Source organism: Ranitomeya imitator, chromosome 2 (assembly GCF_032444005.1).
Source record: "Ranitomeya imitator isolate aRanImi1 chromosome 2, aRanImi1.pri, whole genome shotgun sequence".
Taxonomy (NCBI): domain Eukaryota; kingdom Metazoa; phylum Chordata; class Amphibia; order Anura; family Dendrobatidae; genus Ranitomeya; species Ranitomeya imitator.
In genome coordinates, this window is record NC_091283.1 from 487,218,584 (window position 1) to 487,232,486 (window position 13,903).

General features: G+C 41.4%; 1 long non-coding RNA gene across 1 annotated transcript in view; it reads right to left on the minus strand.

The window, feature by feature from the left end:
- Window positions 1-1,638: 1,638 nt before the first annotated feature.
- The window catches only part of LOC138664588 (uncharacterized), a 145,841-nt gene continuing 133,576 nt past the window's right edge, over window positions 1,639-13,903 (minus strand). The window contains exon 3 of the long non-coding RNA XR_011318367.1: window positions 1,639-1,978. This is a non-coding gene — a long non-coding RNA (uncharacterized lncRNA). The remainder of the gene's footprint in view (window positions 1,979-13,903) is intronic.

Here is a 13,903-nt window from a genome sequence, read left to right on the forward strand (position 1 = left end):
TAGATGGGAACTGGGTATAATTGTTTATTTTTTCTATGCATTAATGAACAGCGGCAGAATGAGGGACATATACCAGAAGGAGGCCCAAGATAAAGGATATACCATATTTTGCGGATCATAAGACACACCAGATTATAAAATGCACCCCAAATTTTGAGGAGAAAAATAGGAAAAATTCTTTTTTATTATAAAATGGTGGTGCTTCTTACAATCCATGCATCTTATTGCTTACCAGGGGTGATGGCTGAGGTGAAGCTGGGTCCCAGGGTCGCTGCTGGAGGAGGCGGAGAGGAACATTGCTGCAGGCCGCAGGCTAGGATGAGGGGGTGTTTGGATGTGCAGTGCGCCGCTGCTGCGGGTGTTCGGTGATGCGGGGGCTCTGCCACCATTTTGTGAAAGCCCAGAGCCACTTACATGGTTTACTATGCGGTGGACTCCGGGAAAATGGCTGTCGGGGGCGGCGCTTGCGCAGATGGAGATCTCAGAAGATGCTCATCTCCTGAGATCTTGGTGCCGAGATATCCATCTGCACATGCGCAGGTCCCGACAGCCATTTTCCCAGAGTCCACCGCATAGTAAACCATGTAAGTGCGGGGGCTCTGGGTTTTCACAAAATGTCAGCAGAGCCCCCGCAGCACCGTACACCCGCAGTTGCGCGCCTCACATCTGAAATCCCCCTTATCTCAGCCTGCGGCCTGTAGTAACGCTCCACTCTTGCCTCCTCCAGCAGCGACCCTAGGACCCTGCTCCACCGCGGCAGATGCCGAAACGCGCGTCGGGGTTCGGCACATCCCAGGGATGTTCATCCCATTCAGCAGGTAATACCAGGTGGCTTCTTTTTGACCTCTACTCCGATTTTTATTTAGTTTTTTTTTTTGGGGGGGGTCATTTTTTTTTTTTTTTGTTTGCTTGCCCGCTGGTGCTCTATAGCTCACTGGTCACTATGACTATTATACTATATACCGGCCGGATTTAGCGCCAATAGATTGCACCAATATTTATTATCAGCATCTCTATTCGGTCTCCTTTTTGCCACCAAATAATTAAATTTGCACATGCACTTTATAATATTCATTTGGTAAATCTGCTTGCTATATATTTTATGGCTTATTGACACAGGTATGCACATATATGTTGTTCTTACACTGTGGTTATATATTTAACTTATTTTTAGTGCTGCCATTTACATGTCCCTGGTGTTGTGCTTTTTATGGTATTTTTTTCCCACCGTTACACTATATTATATATATTTTAATAAATATTGTAATTTATACTGCATTTTGGACTTTGTTTCGTTTTTTTCTTCGTTTTTTTCTATGTTTTCCCGATTTGTCCGATACACCTTCCATTGGTGCACATTGGTGGTTATAGATATATATATATATATACAGTGGAGCAAAAAAGTATTTAGTCAGTCAGCAATAGTGCAAGTTCCACCACTTAAAAAGATGAGAGGCGTCTGTAATTTACATCATAGGTAGACCTCAACTATGGGAGACAAACTGAGAAAAAAAAATCCAGAAAATCACATTGTCTGTTTTTTTTAACATTTTATTTGCATATTATGGTGGAAAATAAGTATTTGGTCAGAAACAAAATTTCATCTCAATACTTTGTAATATATCCTTTGTTGGCAATGACAGAGGTCAAACGTTTTCTGTAAGTCTTCACAAGGTTGCCACACACTGTTGTTGGTATGTTGGCCCATTCCTCCATGCAGATCTCCTCTAGGGGGTCGAGTTTCCAAAATGGAGTCACTTGTGGGGGGTTTCCTCTGTTTAGTCACAGCAGGGGCTCACCAAACGCGACATGGCGTCCGATCTCAATTCCAGCTAATTTTACTGTAGCTTGAAAAAGTCAAATGGCGCTCCTTCCCTTCTGAGCCCTGCCATGCGCCCAAACAGTGGTTCCCCCCCCACATATGGGGTATCAGTGTACTCAGGACAAATTGGACGCAAAAGTTGTTGTCCCCTGTTACCTTTGGGAAAATAAAAAAAATTGTTGCTAAAAGATCGTTTTTATGACTAAAAAGTTAAATTTTCATTTTTTCCTTCAACATTGCTTTAGCTCTCATGAAGCACCTGAAGGGTTAATGAACTTCTTGAATGTGGTTTTGATCAGCTTGAGGGGTGCAGTTTTTAGAATGGTGTCACTTTTGGGTATTTTTTGTTATATAGACCCCTAAATGTGACTTCAAATGTTAGGTGGTCCCTAAAAAAAATGATTTTGTAAATTTTGTTGTAAAAATTAGAAATTGTTGGTCAACTTTTAACCCTTATAACTCCCTAACAAAAAAAATTGTGTTTCCAAAATTGTTCTGATATAAAGTAGACTTGTGGGAAATGTTACTTATTAAGCATTTTGGGTGACATATCTCTGTGATTTAAAGGGCATAAAAATTCAAATTTGGAAAATTGCTAAATTTTCAAAATTATCACCAAATTTCCAATTTTTTTCACAAATAAACACAGGTAATATCAAATAAATTTTACCACTATCATGAAGTAGAATATGTCACAAGAAAACAGTCTCAGAATCGCCAAGATCCGTTGAAGCGTTCCAGAGTTATAACCTCATAAAGGGACAGTGGTCAGAATTGTAAAAATTGGCCAGGTCATTAACGTGCAAACCACCCTCGGGGCTTAAGTGGTTAAAATTAAGGAGAAGTGCTTCTTCTAAGTGCCGGAGTATGAGCAATCAGATGCTGCGGTCTTCTGCCTCCACACTGTCACTGTAACCCCATGACAGTTTTATTTATTTATTCCTGGGGAGGTAATTCTTGTGGTCCTTAGGTGGCACATTGCCTATGTGATAGTTATAAACCTACTAAAAGAAGGAAATAACAGAAAATAATGGAAAATGTGTGATAGTCTGGTGGTGTAAGGGTGAATACTTCCAGTGATCCTGAACATTTTGAATAAATGAGCTCCGCCTCATAATATGCAGAGGAAATCTTGGTCCTTACTATAAAAGCCACGCCACTGCGGTTAACAAATCACATGCTAAAATGTCACACCCCAATCAAGACCTATAACTTCAATTTACTCTGGATTGATGGCAAACAGGGTTCTTTTTCTCAGACATGTGCAGCCTCTGTATTTGGACATGACACAGTGAAACAAGACTGATCAATGACAAACTCATATTTACCCTAGTGATCGTTCCGGGTGAAACAAAAGTTACCATATGTTGTAAGTTGACCTCCATTCTCACTTGATCATCGGGGTCTGCATATTTAGGATATACCGTATTCAGAGGTTATGTTTGTGCACAGGTCCTTGCCAGGGGTTTAAGAACAATGTGACAAAAGTGTATGCAGTTTTGCTGCAAACTGCCACATATTCAATGCAACCACAGTTGTTGCCCATTAATACAGCAAACATTCAGTGGTAAAACCACCGTCTATGCAGTTTTTGCTTTGTGGTTCATCTTTGTGGAAAGTGAAACAACACGACAGCTAGATGATAGTTTACCTTTTTTTTTTTAGTAGTTTGCCAACTTAGTTTTCAGTTTAACAACTGAATTAGTATTATCCCCATGATGTTTTACATAACATAATTTGTTTGTAACAATTTTCTGAAATCACTGCAGATGAAGTGACCTGATTGCAACGTGACTAAACACTAAGGTCCTTTACAGTTTCCAAAAAGTTCCGTTTACATTTTGTTTCTTTACCTCGAGAAAGTTACCCAAACATGTTGGTGTTAATAAAAAAACTTATTTCTACTACCAAGACCTCCTCGTTCCTGCAAGTGCAGCCCACCTATCGTGATATCCCCATTTTTCGTTAATTGGTATCTGGAAGAAGATTCTCCTCCAGCCACGTTGTTGCTGCTGAAGCAGATTTTAAGACTCTTTTAGGTGTTTGTGTCCTCACACAACCCCTCCAGGTGAGCGCTAACCACTCTTCCTTTTCCTTTGTTTATACGGTATTGCCCTATTTTGTGTACTCTGTCCCGTCCACATTTCCAAAGGTTCAGGGTCAGCATCTCTGGGAACCCATTTAGGCCCCATGGCAAATACACTGTAATATTAGCGTAGAGTTTAGTGACAATATGTATAAATTTGGCTACAAACGTGAAACTAGTTTAGTAGACAAGTGATCTGATTTCGGTGGACTCTGCTTTTTGTCCTGATTAGATTTTATACAATTACTAGCTGAAGAGCCCGGCGTTGCCTGGGCATAGTAAATATCTGTGGTTAGTTATAGCACCTGACTTCTCTTATTTTCCAATCACGCCTCTCAGGCCGCCGTCACACATGCGAGTTTTACGGACGTAAGAGCGCAGAATCTACGTCCGTAAAACTCGCAAAAAATACGGCACAATTATTCTCTATGCCCCTGCTCCTATTTGCCGTATTTTACTGATCAGTATTATACGGCTTTCTACGGCCATACAAAATCGCAGCATGCTGCGTTTGTCACCGTACTGCGCAAGAAATACGCCAATGAAAGTCTATGGAAGCGTGAAAAATACGGATTACACACGGACAAGCAGTGTGACTTGCGAGAAATACGCAGCGCTGTTAGAGAGAAAAGCCGGTAATTCAGTGCGGTGTACAGTAAAATCACACTGACAGCTTACAGTCCAATAGATATAATAAATGTGTACACATAGAATAGGTATATATATATATATATATATATATATATATATGTCAGTGAGACACATATATGTATATATATTAATATTTATTCCAGCGCTATACAGCTTGAAAGCCGGTAATTCAATTACCGGCTTTTTCCTTCTCCTTCATAAAACCCGACATGATTTGAGACATGGTTTACATACAGTAAACCATGTCTTCTCTCCATTTTTTTTGCAGATTCCACACTACTAATGTCAGTAGTGTGTATCTGCAAAATTTGGCCGTTCTAGCTCTTAAAATAAAGGGTTAACTGGCGGAAAAAATTGGCGTGGGCTCCCGCGCAATTTTCTCCGCCAGAGTAGTAAAGCCAGTGACTGAGGGCAGATATTAATAGCCTGGAGAGGGTCCACGGTTATTGGCCCCCCCCTGGCTAAAAATATCTGCCCCCAGCCACCCCAGAACAGGCACATCTGGAAGATGCGCCTATTCTGGCACTCTCTTCCCATTCCCGTGTAGCGGTGGGATATGGGGTAATGAAGGGTTAATGCCACCTTGCTATTGTAAGGTGACATTAAGCCTAATTAATAATGGAGAGGCGTCAATTATGACACCTATCCATTATTAATCCAATTGTAGTGAAGGGTTAAATAAAACACAAACACATTCTTTACAATTATTTTAATGAAATAAAAACAATGGTTGTTGTAGTATTTTATTCAACGCCCAATCCAGTCACTGAAGACCCTCGTTCTGTGAGTAAAGAAACATAATAAACCAACAATATACTTACCCTCCGCAGATCTGTAACGTCCAACGATGTAAATCCTTCTGAAGGGGTTAAAACATTTTGCAGCAAGGAGCTGTGCTAATGCAGGCTGCTCCTCGCTGCAAAACCCCAGGGAATGAGGCTAAAAATAGATCAATGATCTATATTTAGCATCATTTGCGGTGAGGCGCCCTCTGCTGGCTGTTCATAGATCGTGGGAAATTACCTAGAAAGCCAGGGAGCCAGGGAGCTTTCTAGGTAATTTCCCACGATCTATGAACAGCCAGCAGAGGGCGCCTCACCGCAAATGATGCTAAATATAGATCATTGATCTATTTTTAGCCTCATTCCCTGGGGTTTTGCAGCGAGGAGCAGCCTGCATTAGCACAGCTCCTTGCTGCAAAATGTTTTAACCCCTTCAGAAGGATTTACATCGTTGGACGTTACAGATCTGCGGAGGGTAAGTATATTGTTGGTTTATTATGTTTCTTTACTCACAGAACGAGGGTCTTCAGTGACTGGATTGGGCGTTGAATAAAATACTACAACAACCATTGTTTTTATTTCATTAAAATAATTTTAAAGAATGTGTTTGTGTTTTATTTAACCCTTCACTACAATTGGATTAATAATGGATAGGTGTCATAATTGACGCCTCTCCATTATTAATTAGGCTTAATGTCACCTTACAATAGCAAGGTGGCATTAACCCTTCATTACCCCATATCCCACCGCTACACGGGAATGGGAAGAGAGTGGCCAAGTGCCAGAATAGGCGCATCTTCCAGATGTGCCTGTTCTGGGGTGGCTGGGGGCAGATATTTTTAGCCAGGGGGGGGCCAATAACCGTGGACCCTCTCCAGGCTATTAATATCTGCCCTCAGTCACTGGCTTTACTACTCTGGCGGAGAAAATTGCGCGGGAGCCCACGCCAATTTTTTCCGCCAGTTAACCCTTTATTTTAAGAGCTAGAACGGCCAAATTTTGCAGATACACACTACTGACATTAGTAGTGTGGAATCTGCAAAAAAAATGGAGAGAAGACATGGTTTACTGTATGTAAACCATGTCTCAAATCATGTCGGGTTTTATGAAGGAGAAAGAAAAAGCCGGTAATTGAATTACCGGCTTTCAAGCTGTATAGCGCTGGAATAAGTATTAATATATATACATATATGTGTCTACTGACATATATATATATATATATATATATTCTTTTCTTTTTGGGACACATGGATCACTTCTATAGCGGTATGTTGGTTTTGCAAGCCTGCGAGAAAACCACGCAGTACGGATGCCATACGGATTACATACGGAGGATGCCATGCGCAAAAAACGCTGACACAGCCTGCCTACGGAGGAGCAACGGACCATTTTTTTGGGGACTTTTCAGCGTATTACGGCCGTAATATACGGACCGTATTGTTTTACGCTGTGTGTGACGCCGGCCTCATTTTCCCCATCACATCTTTCATTTTCCCCCTCATATCTCTCATTTTCTCCCTTACACCTCTCATTTTCCCCCTCACTCCTCTCATTCCCCCCTAACACTTGTCATTTCGACCTCACATCTGTCATTTTCCGATCACGATATACCTGTGTGTCATCTCCTCCTGTATATAGTATATATCTGTGTGTCATCTCCCCTGTATATAGTATATATCTGTATGCCATCTCCTGTATTAGAACACGTTCACACGTTATTTGGTCAGTAGTTTTACCTCAGTATTTGAAAGCTAAATTGGCAGCCTGATAAATCCCCAGCCAACAGGAAGCCCTCCCCCCTGGCAGTATATATTAGCTCACACATACACATAATAGACAGGTCATGTGACTGACAGCTGCCGTATTTCCTATATGGTACATTTGTTGCTCTTGTCTGCTTATTAATCAGATTTTTATTTTTGAAGGATAATAACAGACTTGTGTGTGTTTTAGGGCGAGTTTCACGTGTCAAGTTGTGTGTGTTGAGTTGCATGTGGCGACATGCATGTAGTGACTTTTATGAGATGAGTTTTGTGTGGCGACATGCGTGTAGCAACTTTTTGTGTGTCGAGTTGCATGTGACAGGTTAGTGTAGCAAGTTGTGTGCAGCAAGTTTTGCGCATGGCGAGTTTTGCGTGTGGCGAGTTTTATGTGTGGTGCGTTTTGAGTGTGCTGAGGGTGGTATATGTGTTCAAGCACGTGGTAGTGTGTTGCGCATTTTGTGTGTGTGTTCATATCCCCGTGTGTGGTGAGTATCCCATGTCGGGGCCCCACCTTAACAACTGTACGGTATATACTCTTTGGCGCCATCGCTCTTACTCTTTAAGTCCCCCTTGTTCACATCTGGCAGCTGTCAATTTGCCTCCAACACTTTTCCTTTCACTTTTTCCCCATTATGTAGATAGGGGCAAAATTGGTGAATTGGAACGCGCAAGATTAAAATTTCGCCTCACAACATAGCCTATGACGCTCTCGGGGTCCAGACGTGTGACTTTGCAAAATTTTGTGGCTGTAGCTGCGACGGTGCAGATGCCAATCCCGGACATACACACATACACATTCACCTTTACTGTATATATTAGACTAGCTGAAGAGCCCGGCGTTGCCTGGGCATAGTAAATATCTGTGGTTAGTTATAGCACCTCACTTCTCTTATTTTCCCATCACGCCTCTCATTTCCCCCCTCACATCTCTCATTTTCTCCCTTACACCTCTCATTTTCCCCCTCACTCCTCTTATTTTCCCCCTCACTCCTCTCATTCCCCCCTAACACTTGTCATTTCGATCTCACATCTGTCATTTTCCGATCACTCCACTATTTTCCCTCACTCCTCTCATTTTGCACTCACACTTTTTCATTTTCACCTCACACCCCTCATTTTCACCTCACACCTCTCATTTTCCCCTCAGTATATACATGTTTGTCATCTCCCTTATATATAGTATACACCTGTATGTCATCTCCTGTATATAGTATATACCTGTATGTCATCTCCCCTTTAAATAGTATATACCTGCTGTATGTCATCTCCTCCTGTATATTGCATTTACCTATGTGTCATCTTCTCCTGTATATAGTATATACCTGTATGTCACCTCTTCTGTATATACTATATACCTGTATGTCATCTCCTCCTATATATAGTATATACCTGTATGTCATCTCCTGTATATAGTATATACCTGTATGTCATCTCCCCTGAATATAGTATATACATGCTGTATGTCATCTCCGCCTCTATATACCTATGTGTCATCTCCTCTTTTATATAGTATATACCTGTATGTCATCTCCTCCTGTGTATAGTAAATACCTGTAAGTCATCTCCTCCTGCATATAGTATGTACCTGTGTGTCATCTCCTCCTGTATATAGTATATACCTGTGTGTCATATGCTCCTGTATATAGTATATATCTGTGTGTCATCTCCTCCTGTATATAGTATATACGTGTGTCATCTCCCCTGTATATAGTATATACCTGTGTGTCATCTCCTCCTGTATATAGTATATATCTGTGTGTCATCTCCTCCTGTATATAGTATGTACCTGTATGTCATCTCCCCTGTATATAGTATATACCTGTGTGTCATCTCCTCTTGTATATAGTATATACCTGTGTGTCATCTCCTCCTGTATATAGTATATACCTGTGTGTCATCTCCTCCTGTATATAGTATATACCTGTGTCATCTCCCCTGTATATAGTATATACCTGTGTGCCATCTCCCCTGTATATAGAATGTACCTGTATGTCATCTCCCCTGTATATAGTATATACCTGTGTGTCATCTCCTCTTGTATATAGTATACACCTGTGTGTCATCTCCTCCTGTATATAGTATATACCTGTGTGTCATCTCGCCTGTATATAGTATATACCTGTGTGTCATCTTTTCCTGTATATAGTATATACCTGTGTTTCATCTTTTCCTGTATATAGTATATACCTGTGTGTCATCTCCCTTGTATATAGGTTATACCTGTGTATCATCTCCCCTGTATATAGTATATACCAGTGTGTCATCTCCTCCTGTATATAGTATATACCTGTATGTCATCTCCTCCTGTATATAGTATATACCTGTGTGTCATCTCCCCTGTATATAGTATATGTGTGTGTCATCTCCTGTATATAGTATATACCTGTGTGTCTTCTCCTCCTTTATATAGTATATACCTGTGTGTCATCTCTCCTGTATATAGTATATATCTGTGTGTCATCTCCTCTGTATATAGTATATATCTGTATGTCATCTCCTCTGTATATAGTATATATCTGTATGTCACATAGTAACATAGTAACATAGTAACATAGTTAGTAAGGCCGAAAAAAGACATTTGTCCATCCAGTTCAGCCTATATTCCATCATAATAAATACCCAGATCTACGTCCTTCTACAGAACCTAATAATTGTATGATACAATATTGTTCTGCTCCAGGAAGACATCCAGGCCTCTCTTGAACCCCTCGACTGAGTTCGCCATCACCGCCTCCTCAGGCAAGCAATTCCAGATTCTCACTGCCCTAACAGTAAAGAATCCTCTTCTATGTTGGTGGAAAAACCTTCTCTCCTCCAGACGCAAAGAATGCCCCCTTGTGCCCGTCACCTTCCTTGGTATAAACAGATCCTCAGCGAGATATTTGTATTGTCCCCTTATATACTTATACATGGTTATTAGATCGCCCCTCAGTCGTCTTTTTTCTAGACTAAATAATCCTAATTTCGCTAATCTATCTGGGTATTGTAGTTCTCCCATCCCCTTTATTAATTTTGTTGCCCTCCTTTGTACTCTCTCTAGTTCCATTATATCCTTCCTGAGCACCGGTGCCCAAAACTGGACACAGTACTCCATGTGCGGTCTAACTAGGGATTTGTACAGAGGCAGTATAATGCTCTCATCATGTGTATCCAGACCTCTTTTAATGCACCCCATGATCCTGTTTGCCTTGGCAGCTGCTGCCTGGCACTGGCTGCTCCAGGTAAGTTTATCATTAACTAGGATCCCCAAGTCCTTCTCCCTGTCAGATTTACCCAGTGGTTTCCCGTTCAGTGTGTAATGGTGATATTGATTCCCTCTTCCCATGTGTATAACCTTACATTTATCATTGTTAAACCTCATCTGCCACCTTTCAGCCCAAGTTTCCAACTTATCCAGATCCATCTGTAGCAGAATACTATCTTCTCTTGTATTAACTGCTTTACATAGTTTTGTATCATCTGCAAATATCGATATTTTACTGTGTAAACCTTCTACCAGATCATTAATGAATATGTTGAAGAGAACAGGTCCCAATACTGACCCCTGCGGTACCCCACTGGTCACAGCGACCCAGTTAGAGACTATACCATTTATAACCACCCTCTGCTTTCTATCACTAAGCCAGTTACTAACCCATTTACACACATTTTCCCCCAGGCCAAGCATTCTCATTTTGTGTACCAACCTCTTGTGCGGCACGGTATCAAACGCTTTGGAAAAATCGAGATATACCACGTCCAATGACTCACCGTGGTCCAGCCTATAGCTTACCTCTTCATAAAAACTGATTAGATTGGTTTGACAGGAGCGATTTCTCATAAACCCATGCTGATATGGAGTTAAACAGTTATTCTCATTGAGATAATCCAGAATAACATCCCTCAGAAACCCTTCAAATATTTTACCAACAATAGAGGTTAGACTTACTGGCCTATAATTTCCAGGTTCACTTTTAGAGCCCTTTTTGAATATTGGCACCACATTTGCTATGCGCCAGTCCTGCGGAACAGACCCTGTCGCTATAGAGTCACTAAAAATAAGAAATAATGGTTTATCTATTACATTACTTAGTTCTCTTAGTACTCGTGGGTGTATGCCATCCGGACCCGGAGATTTATCTATTTTAATCTTATTTAGCCGGTTTCGCACCTCTTCTTGGGTTAGATTGGTGACCCGTAATATAGGGTTTTCATTGTTTCTTGGGATTTCACCTAGCATTTCATTTTCCACCGTGAATACCGTGGAGAAGAAGGTGTTTAATATGTTAGCTTTTTCCTCGTCATCTACAACCATTCTTTCCTCACTATTTTTTAAGGGGCCTACATTTTCAGTTTTTATTCTTTTACTATTGATATAGTTGAAGAACAGTTTGGGATTAGTTTTACTCTCCTTAGCAATGTGCTTCTCTGTTTCCTTTTTGGCAGCTTTAATTAGTTTTTTAGATAAAGTATTTTTCTCCCTATAGTTTTTTAGAGCTTCAATGGTGCCATCCTGCTTTAGTAGTGCAAATGCTTTCTTTTTACTGTTAATTGCCTGTCTTACTTCTTTGTTTAGCCACATTGGGTTTTTCCTATTTCTAGTCCTTTTATTCCCACAAGGTATAAACCGCTTACACTGCCTATTTAGGATGTTCTTAAACATTTCCCATTTATTATCTGTATTCTTATTTCTGAGGATATTGTCCCAGTCTACCAGATTAAGGGCATCTCTAAGCTGGCCAAACTTTGCCTTCCTAAAGTTCAGTGTTTTTGTGACTCCCTGACAAGTCCCCCTAGTGAAAGACAGGTGAAACTGTACAATATTGTGGTCGCTATTTCCTAGATGCCCGACCACCTGCAGATTTGTTATTCTGTCAGGTCTATTAGATAGTATTAGGTCTAAAAGTGCTGCTCCTCTGGTTGCATTCTGCACCAATTGTGAAAGATAATTTTTCTTGGTTATTAGCAGAAACCTGTTGCCTTTATGGGTTTCACAGGTTTCTGTTTCCCAGTTAATATCCGGGTAGTTAAAGTCCCCCATAACCAGGACCTCATTATGGGTTGCAGCTTCATCTATCTGCTTTAGAAGTAGACTTTCCATGCTTTCTGTTATATTTGGGGGTTTGTAACAGACCCCAATGAGAATTTTGTTACCATTTTTCCCTCCATGAATTTCAACCCATATGGACTCGACATCCTCATTCCCTTCGCTAATATCCTCCCTTAAAGTGGACTTTAGACAAGACTTTACATAGAGACAAACCCCTCCTCCTCTCCGATTTTTACGATCCTTTCTAAACAGACTGTAACCCTGTAAGTTAACTGCCCAGTCATAGCTTTCATCTAACCATGTCTCGGTTATTCCCACTATGTCAAAGTTACCTGTAGATATTTCTGCTTCTAGTTCTTCCATCTTGTTTGTCAGGCTTCTGGCGTTTGCGAGCATGCAGTTTAGAGGATTTTGTTTTGTTCCAATCTCCTCACTGTGGATTGTTTTAGAAATGTTCTTACCTCCCTTCTGAGTATGTTTTCCTGGGTCGTCTTTGTTCGAGTCTAATGTTTTTCTTCCCGTCCCCTCTTCTTCTAGTTTAACGCCCTCCTGATGAGTGTAGCGAGTCTTCTGGCGAATGTGTGTTTCCCAGGTTTGTTGAGGTGTAGTCCGTCTCTGGCGAGGAGTCCATCATACCAGTAATTCACACCGTGGTCCAGGAATCCAAATCCTTGTTGTCTGCACCATCGTCTTAGCCAGTTGTTTGCATCAAGGATCCTGTTCCATCTCCTGGTGCCATGCCCGTCTACTGGAAGGATAGAAGAAAAAACTACCTGTGCATCCAGTTCCTTTACTTTCTTCCCCAACTCTTCAAAGTCCTTGCAGATTGTCGGTAGGTCCTTCCTTGCCGTGTCATTGGTGCCAACATGTATCAGAAGAAATGGGTGGACGTCCTTGGAGCTGAAGAGCTTTGGTATCCTATCGGTCACATCCTTGATCATCGCACCTGGAAGGCAGCATACTTCTCTTGCAGTTATGTCCGGTCTGCAGATGGCTGCTTCTGTGCCTCTCAGTAGTGAGTCTCCCACCACCACCACTCTTCGTTGCTTCTTGGCTGTACTTTTTGCTGTCACTTGTTGCTGTGTGCCCTTTTCTTTTTTGCTTGCTGGTATTGCTTCATTCTTAGGTGTGCCATCTTCATCCTCTACAAAGATTTGATATCGGTTCTTCAGTTGTGTGGTTGGTGATTTCTCCATGGTCTTCTTGCTTCTTTTGGTCACATGCTTCCACTCATCTGCTTTTGGAGGTTCTCTGACACTTTTTTCACCTTCTGTGACCAGTAGAGATGCTTCTGTTCTGTCTAGAAAGTCTTCATTCTCTTTGATGAGTTTCAAAGTTGCTATTCTTTCTTCCAGACCCCGCACCTTTTCTTCTAAAAGGGCCACTAGTCTACACTTCTGACAGGTGAAATTGGATTCTTCTTCTGGTCGATCTGTGAACATGTAGCACATGCTGCAGCTCACCATGTAGGTTGTCACATCTGCCATGTTGCTCCTAGATCCTGCTGACTTGCTGTGTGTTTTCCTTCTTGTGTAATCTACTCAGCCAAGCTCTCTTGCAATAATGTCCTACAGGCAAAAATTGGTGATGCTTTCGAAGCAGCTGGTCCCGGCTGTACCCAACGATCTTCTAGCTTAGGGAGACTTCGCTTCTCCCAGAAGGCACCTGGAATATGCAAATTAGCCTCCTGAAGCTTGAATCCCTGTTTGGTGATGCTTTCGAAGCAGCTGGTCCCGGCTGTACCCAACGATCTTCTAGCTTAGGGAGACT